Source organism: Chenopodium quinoa, unplaced genomic scaffold (assembly GCF_001683475.1).
Source record: "Chenopodium quinoa cultivar QQ74 unplaced genomic scaffold, ASM168347v1, whole genome shotgun sequence".
Lineage (NCBI taxonomy): Eukaryota > Viridiplantae > Streptophyta > Magnoliopsida > Caryophyllales > Amaranthaceae > Chenopodium > Chenopodium quinoa.
In genome coordinates, this window is record NW_018745068.1 from 1,345,818 (window position 1) to 1,354,949 (window position 9,132).

Consider the following 9,132-nt stretch of genomic DNA (forward strand, 5'->3'; position numbering starts at 1 on the left):
TTCCAATAACATAGCTTAACTACAAAGCTATGCGAATTGATGATTACAAATCTTACCCTTTTTGGAACTTTCAATTGTTACTAGTTTTATCTTATTGGTGGCCGAAATTAATTAGGATACAATTGTTAATATAATTGGCTACTAAAAAAATAGATTATTGTTAAAGATTATATTTGCAAAACTTTAGCTTTACAAGTTAGGGTTAGTTTTCCTAGTTGTATTAGGTTATGTTATAGATGATATTTAGGCTAATTATTTATATTATAAATATGTGATAGTGTTTAATGAAAAGTATGATTTATTGATTTTGAAATTTATAAAGTTTTAAGTATGCTTTTGTATTTTTGGCCTTATTAAGGATTAAACTTGTGTTACTTAATGTTACTTGAACGAGATTCAAGAACCCAAACCTTTCAACTGCAATTGAATTTTATATCCCATATAATCTGCATCACCTTTTCAAACTCAACCAAATATATCTTTTTTTCGTCCCACATATTTTTTTAAGATCTCTCGGTTATTAATTTTTAAAATACTTTTTAATGTCTATATTTTATTTCACTCACATATTGAGTATTAACTAGAGAATTGATTTTTAAAGACTCTATCAAGCCTTATATACTTCAATGCCCACATATTTTATTGTTAGGTCTTAAAACTTGGTATGAAATATGCCATGTCATCAAAATTCAAGTCTTAAACCTACACTAGTAGAAAAAAGGAAATAGGCACCGCACTTTTGGCACCGGTTTTTGAAAACCGGTGGGAAAGAAAATGGCGGGATTGGGAATACAGACTTTTGGCACCGGTTCCTATTAAACCGGTGCAGATTTATCCTTTTCACACCGGTTAACCGGTGCCAATTAAAAAAGAGAAAAAAAAGAGAGAGAAAACCGGTGGGATTTCGCACCGGTTCAAGCCAAACCGGTGCCAAATAATATTTTATAAAAAAAAAAAATCGGGCTTCTTATAAACCCTTAACAATAATCTCCTTCTCTCTCAACCGCCTCTTTTTTGCTCTCCTTCTCTCTCATCTCTGTTCTTTGTTCTTCTCCATCTTCTCTTCTCTGATCTCTTTCATTTCTTCTCTTTGTTCTTCTTTTCTCTCTTATCTCTGATATTTTTCTTTTATTCCTTCTGATCTCTCGTTTTTCTCTTCCTTCTGATCTGTTGTTCATCTCTCGCCCATTTTTTTTTATTTATTTTTATTTTTTATTTCTCTTGTTTTTCTTACTCTTGTCAACAAACAACGACACCAAGCATAACAACCGTCGTCGCCGCCGTAGATAATCAAGATTTGAGGTTAGGGTTTCTGGGTTCTTTGAGGTTAGGGTTTCGGTTTTTGGGTCATGGGTTTTTGTTGGTTTTTTCTCTGTTTTTTTGTTTTTATTGGTATTTAGTTTTTTGTTGGTTTTTTTTGTTCATAGTTTCTGGGTTTTTTGGGTTTTAAGTACGAAATTTGTTTAAGTTCGAAATTTTTAGGTTTTTTTGGGTTTTTCTGGGTTCAAAATTCCTCGGTGTTTTTTGGGTTTTTTCTCGGTTTTTTCTGGGTTTATTGGTTTCTGGGTTTTGGTTGGTTTTTCTTGGTTTTGTATTGGTTTTGTATTGGTTTTATTTTCTTTCAAAGTTTCTGGGTTCTGGGTTCTACATTTCTAGTTTTTTTGGGTTGTTCTAGGTTCGAAATTTTTGGTTTTTTCTGGTTTTGAAATTTTTAGGTTTTTGTGGGTTCGAATTTTCTGGGTTTTTCTGAGTTTGAAGTTTCTGGGTTGTGATTTTTGGTGTTTTAATTGATGCAGGTAGTATTGGCTTAAAAAAAAAAAACTAATTACAATTGCAACGATTTTACATAGAAGAAGGATTGAAGAAGGATTGAAGATTCAAGGATTTTCGTGTTTATTTATTTTTTATTTTTTTTTATACATTGTAAAATAACAATTTATTTGATGAATATATATATATATATATATAAATATATATATATATATATATATATATATATATATATATATATTCATGTATATTACGATTTTGGTGTTCATTGTTGTTCATTGGTGATTAATGTATATTACGATTCTGGTGATTTTTTTCGATTACGGTTCATTGGTGTTTCAGTGTATGCTGATTTTGAAGTGAAAAAATTGGATTTGTTTTTTTTTTTTATTTTTTGAAGGCATAATTGGCACCGGTTAACCGGTGCCAATTGTAATGAAAACCAAAAATAAAATAAAATTTGGCACTCCCTTTTAGCACTGGTTAACCGGTGCCAAATAGGGTATTTCGCACCGGTTAACCGGTGCCAAATCTTTGAATTGCCACCGGTTTTGAACCGGTGCCAAATCTTCAGAGATTTGGCATCCCTCAAATCTTCAACGGTTCAAAACCGGTGCCCAAAGGGGGGTTTGAACTGGCGCCAAAGACCTTTTTTCGCGTAGTGTTAGCGCTAATCTTTCCCAATAATCTGCAACTTAAAAAAAAAAAAATCATTTGTCAAAGTACTGTAGTACCTATTTTTGCTAGAAAGTAAGTGACCCTGTCTATAATGTAATCTCATGATGATTTGTAATCCGAGATATAGGTGAATAAGATAACATCTAAATAATATGTATTCCTTTATTACAGCGCGTTTTGTGTGTGATTGACTACAATGTGTGACCGCTTGTAAAAGAATGGAGTAATCTTATTATACTGACAGAGTAACCCTTTATTATACTCCCTTGCATCACTTTCCTTTTATGAGTATTATTTTTAAATGCATCACTTCCTTATTTGGTAACTTTATACTATATTTATCATTTCTCTCTCTTACTTTAAGCCCCACTTAAATTATTTTATCATTTCTCTCTCCTTCATTTTCCCTACTTATATAATAAAAATATTTACTCTCCCTCACATTCTTTCTCTTTCATGGTCCCCATCTAACTTTTACTATGATAAATTATTCACCCACTCACAATATTATATTACTCTCCAAAAACTCCGCGCATCACCAAGTGATGCAAATAAAAAAAACGGAGGGAGTACCTATTAAATAACCCATAAATAACAAAGTTATACCCTACAACACTGATATAGTAACCCCTATAGCTGTACGTAACAGAGTAACCTCTATAACACTAACCGAGTAACCCCATGGTAGCTGGCCACATAGTAAGAAAGTTGGTGCTTGGGAGGATCTTCAACTGGTTTAATAAGAAGTGATGGATCTATTGGATCCTGTTCATCAGAAATTGCCAACGAATCTGAAAGTGGAGAAGTATTGATGCTTGGTTTCTTGCTAGCAGGAGGTACTAGAAGTTTGTTGTTATTAAACAAGTTTGGGATAGCTTCTTTCAATATCCAACACTTTCAGTAGAGTGGCCCTTGCCTTGATGGTACTTGCAGTGCGCGTTCGGATTCCAACTAGGCGTTCTCTTTTTGGGTGCAGGGTCTTGAATAGTTCCAATAGGAGTGATGAGTCCCTTGGCATGAAGACGACCGTAGGCAGTATCGTAGCTCCTAATAGGGGTGAACTCTCTTCTAAGTTGTTTTCTTGCCCTTGATTGTTCATGGCTAGGATGTCATTCAGATTAAAGGTACTAACATTGTTACTAGAGTGGGTGTTTTTGGAAGAAGAAGGATTGTTGTTCTTCTTTCCTTTCCAGCCACTGTTGTTACTGTTGTTAGCAGCTTTCTGTTTCTGAAGATCATCTTCAATCTCAATGCCTATGTTATAGACAGCTTTGAAAGTATTTAAATTGCATTGATATTTTAGATGCTTTTGATATTTTTCTTGGAGGTTCTTGATGAACATCCTTACAGATTTTTTCTCACTAGGAACTTCAATCATTCTAGCAGAAGTTTCCTTCCACTTATTGTAGAAGGTCGTGAAACCTTCGCTCTCTTTTTGTTTAAGCATTCCAAGTTCCCTATGATCAGTTTCTACTTGAATATTACATTTGTATTTATCAATAAAGGCATGTGTAATAGATTCCCATGTAGCGATCTTTTCGACGCTCATGGAGAAGAACCATTGTTGGCATACTAGTTCAAGAGAAAGTGGGAAAAGTGAGGGGAAAACCTTCTTGTCAATTCCCTTGATTTCCATGATTGTTTCAAATGCCCTCAAATGGAAGTAAGGATTATCAACGGCTTTTGAATTTAGGAATTTCATTGGTAGAGAACTTCTGCGGAAGAAGCTCTTTATCCACTGAGACTCCCTTAAAACTTATTCCAATATACTTGTAGTCATTGGAATTTAGCTCAAGCTATCCTCCATCCGCTTGATGGTTTCGACTGGTACTTGCTTGTTAGGGTCGTCGACTCGAGTAGTGAGCCCCTTGAGCATCTCGGCAAGTCCATTCACGGTTTCTTGAAGCTTCTCAAATTTTTCTTGACTGGCCATTATCACGAACTTTTTCCTGTGTCGAATCGGTTTATCAAAGAGTAGTAGTTGAACGAAAGTGTTGTCATTGATTAAACGCCCTTAACTCCTTGACCAAGCGCTGTAAATTTAAACCATTGACTCTTTTAATGACTTGACTTAATTTATCTCTTATTTTTTTATTGGGTTGAAAAAGCAAAATAGGGTGCATAGTGGGTGCATATTTTGGGAGTCAAATGGGGATTAAATCAAATTTTAAGCAACATGGTTTATGTTGGGAGGATAATATCCGACTAACCCCCCCCCCCCCCCCCCCCCCCCTCAAAAAAAAAAAAAATTGACGAAAAAGCGCACACAAGACTCTAACATGGTCATGGTGAAAAAAACTTATACAAAGTGTGTGCACTAACTTGTGAGTGAAAGTGACATTTAACAACCACAACAACCTAGGACCAAACCCTAATCATAAACATTAAATTCCTAAATTCTAGGGTTTGTAAATTGGGGTTTTTGATTAAATTAAAATCTGAAAATTGAAGGAATAATTTAACAACATCAAATACCCATAATTAACTTCAAAACATTATCAAAATCATGCTTTAAATTAATTAAAACAAGCTATAAATAAATTAGGAGAAAGAAAGAGTTTTTTTTTTTTTTTTTTTTTTTTTTTTTTTTTTTGTGTACCGAACTGAAAAGAAGGGAGAGAAGAGGGAGGATGGTTGGTGGCCAATTGCTGGCGGCTGGTGCTGGTCGCAGTGGCTGCCGGTTGGTCACCGGTGGCGTGTGTAAACAAATTAACTCATTTACTAATCCTACTCCCCCTTAACTTCTCCTTTGATGCCAACTTGTTGAGCTCTTAAGTGTTCTTGAATTCCCAACAAGTTGATCCATCAATTTAATTAATGTTGACTCAAATTAAAAACACTTTTTTGCCTCAATTAATGACTCATATTATTTTATATACACTTATTCTATATTTAAATAATTAATTCCTTAAGTGAATCATTTTTATTTCTAATTAAAATGAATAAAATACATACATACATACATACATACATATATATATATATATATATATATATATATATATATATATATATATATATATATATATATATATATATACACACACACACATGGAGTATTACATAAATGCCTTCATATCAGTTGATTCCTCAAATAGGTCAACAACGGTTGTCTTTAGGTGGTGAATGAGGGCATCTCAATGAGTTTGTGAGCTAGAGATAATCTCCCATAATGACACTACGTTTCCCCTATTTTGCGATTCTAGTTGACCGTGTTGAGGCGTTGGGTCCTTTATGACATGACCACTGTTTCGGGGTTTTCTGATGTCCTGCGGGAGAGTTACAATTCCGAAACTGGAACCGGACGCCTGTACCTGCAAAACAAACGGATTCTCCGGATGATTGGAGATCCGCCTCCAACGGTCAAGTTAGTACTTGATTAAGGAGTAATTAATGCGGAAATTAAAGTGATTGGGTCTCTCTAGGTGAGAGTGTTTAATGTGCGTAATCTGCGTCATCCCCCTTAATGAGGATTAAGAGAGGTATTTATAACCTCGGGAAACGTGCCAATCCTAGGTTTAGGTTAACCTTGGGCTGATTGGGCTTCCCTCGGAAGTTGGGCCTAGGTGGCCGACTTCTCCATTAGGCATGGAGTATGCCACGTGTCATGACATAATAGGTCCAGGGTGGACGAATAAGCGTGTGCCACGTGGCAAGCCCTGAGAGGTCCAACTGGGGGACACTTGGCAGGACCTGATTGGTCCACGTGGCGCATTCCGATTGGTGGGAGCAAAATCCCCTAATCATTTGCCCTCACAGGTGGCACGTGACTGGTCACGTGTTACCTGTGACAGGTGTCGCCCTGTAACAGGCGACGGCCTGCTACAGGTGTCACTCGGCGAAAGGCCGAGAGATTCTCCCGCCCAAATTTTGAATTTCGGAAGTGACCCTTTGCCTTCTCACTTCGCCTATATAAGGGAGTGTTGCCTTCGGTCATTTTCACACTTGAGAATATTGTGAGAGAACATTCGGACCCCTGAACTTGCTCTGACATTTTGGACCCTTTCTGCCTACCGCCTGCTCTGACAAGCCGACTGCAAAGGATTTTCAGAACTTCATCAATCGTCACTCGTTCAGGTAACCGTCGGTTCTCTTACTCTTAATTTTCTCTTTACTTTATTCTTTTTTAAAATGGCACCACGGAAGCACACGACACGACCTAGGTTAGCGATCATCGGTCACCGGGGACGGCTGAATCTAGGACTAGGAGTGCCGCCTGCCCTTTTCTGGACCCATCTTTGCCCTTTATACAAAGTCCGACTGTATATGTGTCTATGCAGAACATGATGGCCAGAACAAAAAAGACGGCTAGGATCTCGAACTCAGACGGCTCCTCCCACCGGGTGCCGATTAGTGAAACATCTGACCAGGTGCCAGATGTGGAAGTGAAACAAAGCGGCTTGAAAGCCGACAGTTCTGGGGGAGGAGTCAAAGTGACCCTTTCCCATTTTACAGTTGACAATTCTACATTCTCTCCTGCTCCTTTTGAAGGAGAGGAGGCGGGCCCCTCTGGGAGAGGGGAGGAGTCGTCCTCTTCGGACTCGTCAGAGGACGAATCCGAGTCTAGCTCTTCTGGCCATGCTTCTCTAGACACAGAAGAGAAAAACAGTCGCCTACAAGAGGCGAGGCTTTCTCACGCAGTTGAGAAGGGGGACAATTGGGCGGAGCCATCCGCCTCTCACCGAGAGCAAAATACCCCCTACTACTGCACGGTACCTCAGGGCCGGATCACGAACATGCAAGAGAAAGTGGGGAGCTTTATCGCAAACCACACAATGGGCCCCGACTTTTTAGTGTTCGTGCCGGATCCAGAAGACACAGTCGTCTGGCCGGCTGGTACTAGTTATAATGGCGCCTGCTTTGGCTGCTACGAGGCGGCCATCAAGGCTGGGTTGCGCTTCCCACTACATCCGGCTGTTCAGCGGATCTTGGATGGGTATGAGTTGGGGTTATGGCAGTTAGCCCCGAACTCCTGGGTCAACGTACTCGGCTATGTGGCCGGGTGCGAACTGCACGGGGTGGAGCCGAACTTCGAGGCTTTCGCCCACATGAACTACCTCAGCCGGACCCCTAAGGCAGGCGGTACCGGCTGGTATCAATTGACGAGCCACAGGGGCTACCTCATGACAAGAGGTAAAGCAAACAAATGGAAGGACTGGCGGAGCACCTTCCTTATCATTGAGAGTTCAGACACAGAGCTGAACAAGCGCTTCAACAGGTGGAACAGGAATCCGCCCCTTCTTGCAGGCGGTCGCAGCATGCCGCCTGTCCCCCCCAAGGCTAAGAAAGAGATCCTAGATAAAGGACTCTTCAAAGTAGAGTCGAAGGTGAACTCTACTTCAGGGGTACGAGAGCAAGTACCTCTGCACTGCGTCCCGAGCTTCAAATGGCTCTACGACGAGTACTTTTTGGCCGCCTGTGGCCTCAGCAGTCGGTGCTCAAGAGGTAGCCGGCCTGTCGAATACTCTGTTGTTCCATGCATTTCTTTTATGACTTTTATTAACTTTGCTATTTGTTTTTGCAGCGGACGCCATGAGCAAAATTACCGCCTCCAAGACTGCGGCGACCATGTTGCGGGCCTCCATCATGCAACAGTCTTCAACCGACTCCCCCAACAAGGGGGCACCCTTGGTGGGCTTCGAACCTTTCACTCTCTTTTTGGAGTTGTGTTTATGCATATACTAACTCTTTTCTTCTTTTTTAGACGGGCGCTCCAAGAGCTTCTTCTTCCCAACAACCGGACTCCAAGGCCTGGAGGACGACTGTTGCGAGCTCTCCTGGTTCTGCCAGGAAACATGCGGCGGCTGAGAAACAGCCGGCCACTCCTTCCAAAACTCCAATTGGGCCGCCTAGAAGTATGAAGTTGTCCTTGTAAATTTTAGACTTGCTCCCTTCTTTACTAGGTCTAATCCGTTTGTCTATGCTTAATGCAGCCGGCCCTCAGGAGCCTGACTTGGTCGAGGTGGCCAAGTCTATGATCAAGGCCGTTCCTCCAGCTGAAAGGGAGGCGGTCAGGGGTGTCGGCACCCTTGACCTAGACGGGATTGCAGGAGTCCTTGTTGAGGTATACTTAACATATTTTTGAGTATTTGAATTCCAGGACGCCTCTTTTTTTTTTTTTTGTTTGGAAACTGACGCCTGTTCCCCTTTTTACTTAGGCCATGCTCCGAGTAAACGGCCTCCGTAAGCCGCTTGACAGGAAGAACAAAGAGGTAAAGGCTGCAAAAGCTATGGCCGCCTCTGACTGTGATAAGGCAATGTTTCAAATTGCCCAAAATGAGGTTCTGACAATTGATATTCTTTATTATCAGGCACAGGCTACCGCCGCTATCCGAGCTCAGTTAGAGGCGGCCCAGAAGAGGAATAGCGAGCTGGAGGCGACCATCAACAATCTCAAGGCCGAGCTGAGACCTCTTCGCCAAAAGATGTCCTCATACGACACCTTGGAGAAATCCTTGGCGGCTGTTAAGGAACGCCTGGTGACCCAGGAGAAGAGTCTTACTCAGGAGCTCTAGGAAAAGGCCGAACAAGAAAAGAAAGAGCTGGTCCGGGAGATGATGGAAGACTCTGCTCAAATCCAGCGCATGACTTGGGGCCGCCTCTTCCCCAATGCCGACTTTGCCTCCTGGGAAAAAACGTACCGCCAGTGTTCTGATAGATATAATCAAGAGATCCTGGCGGCTG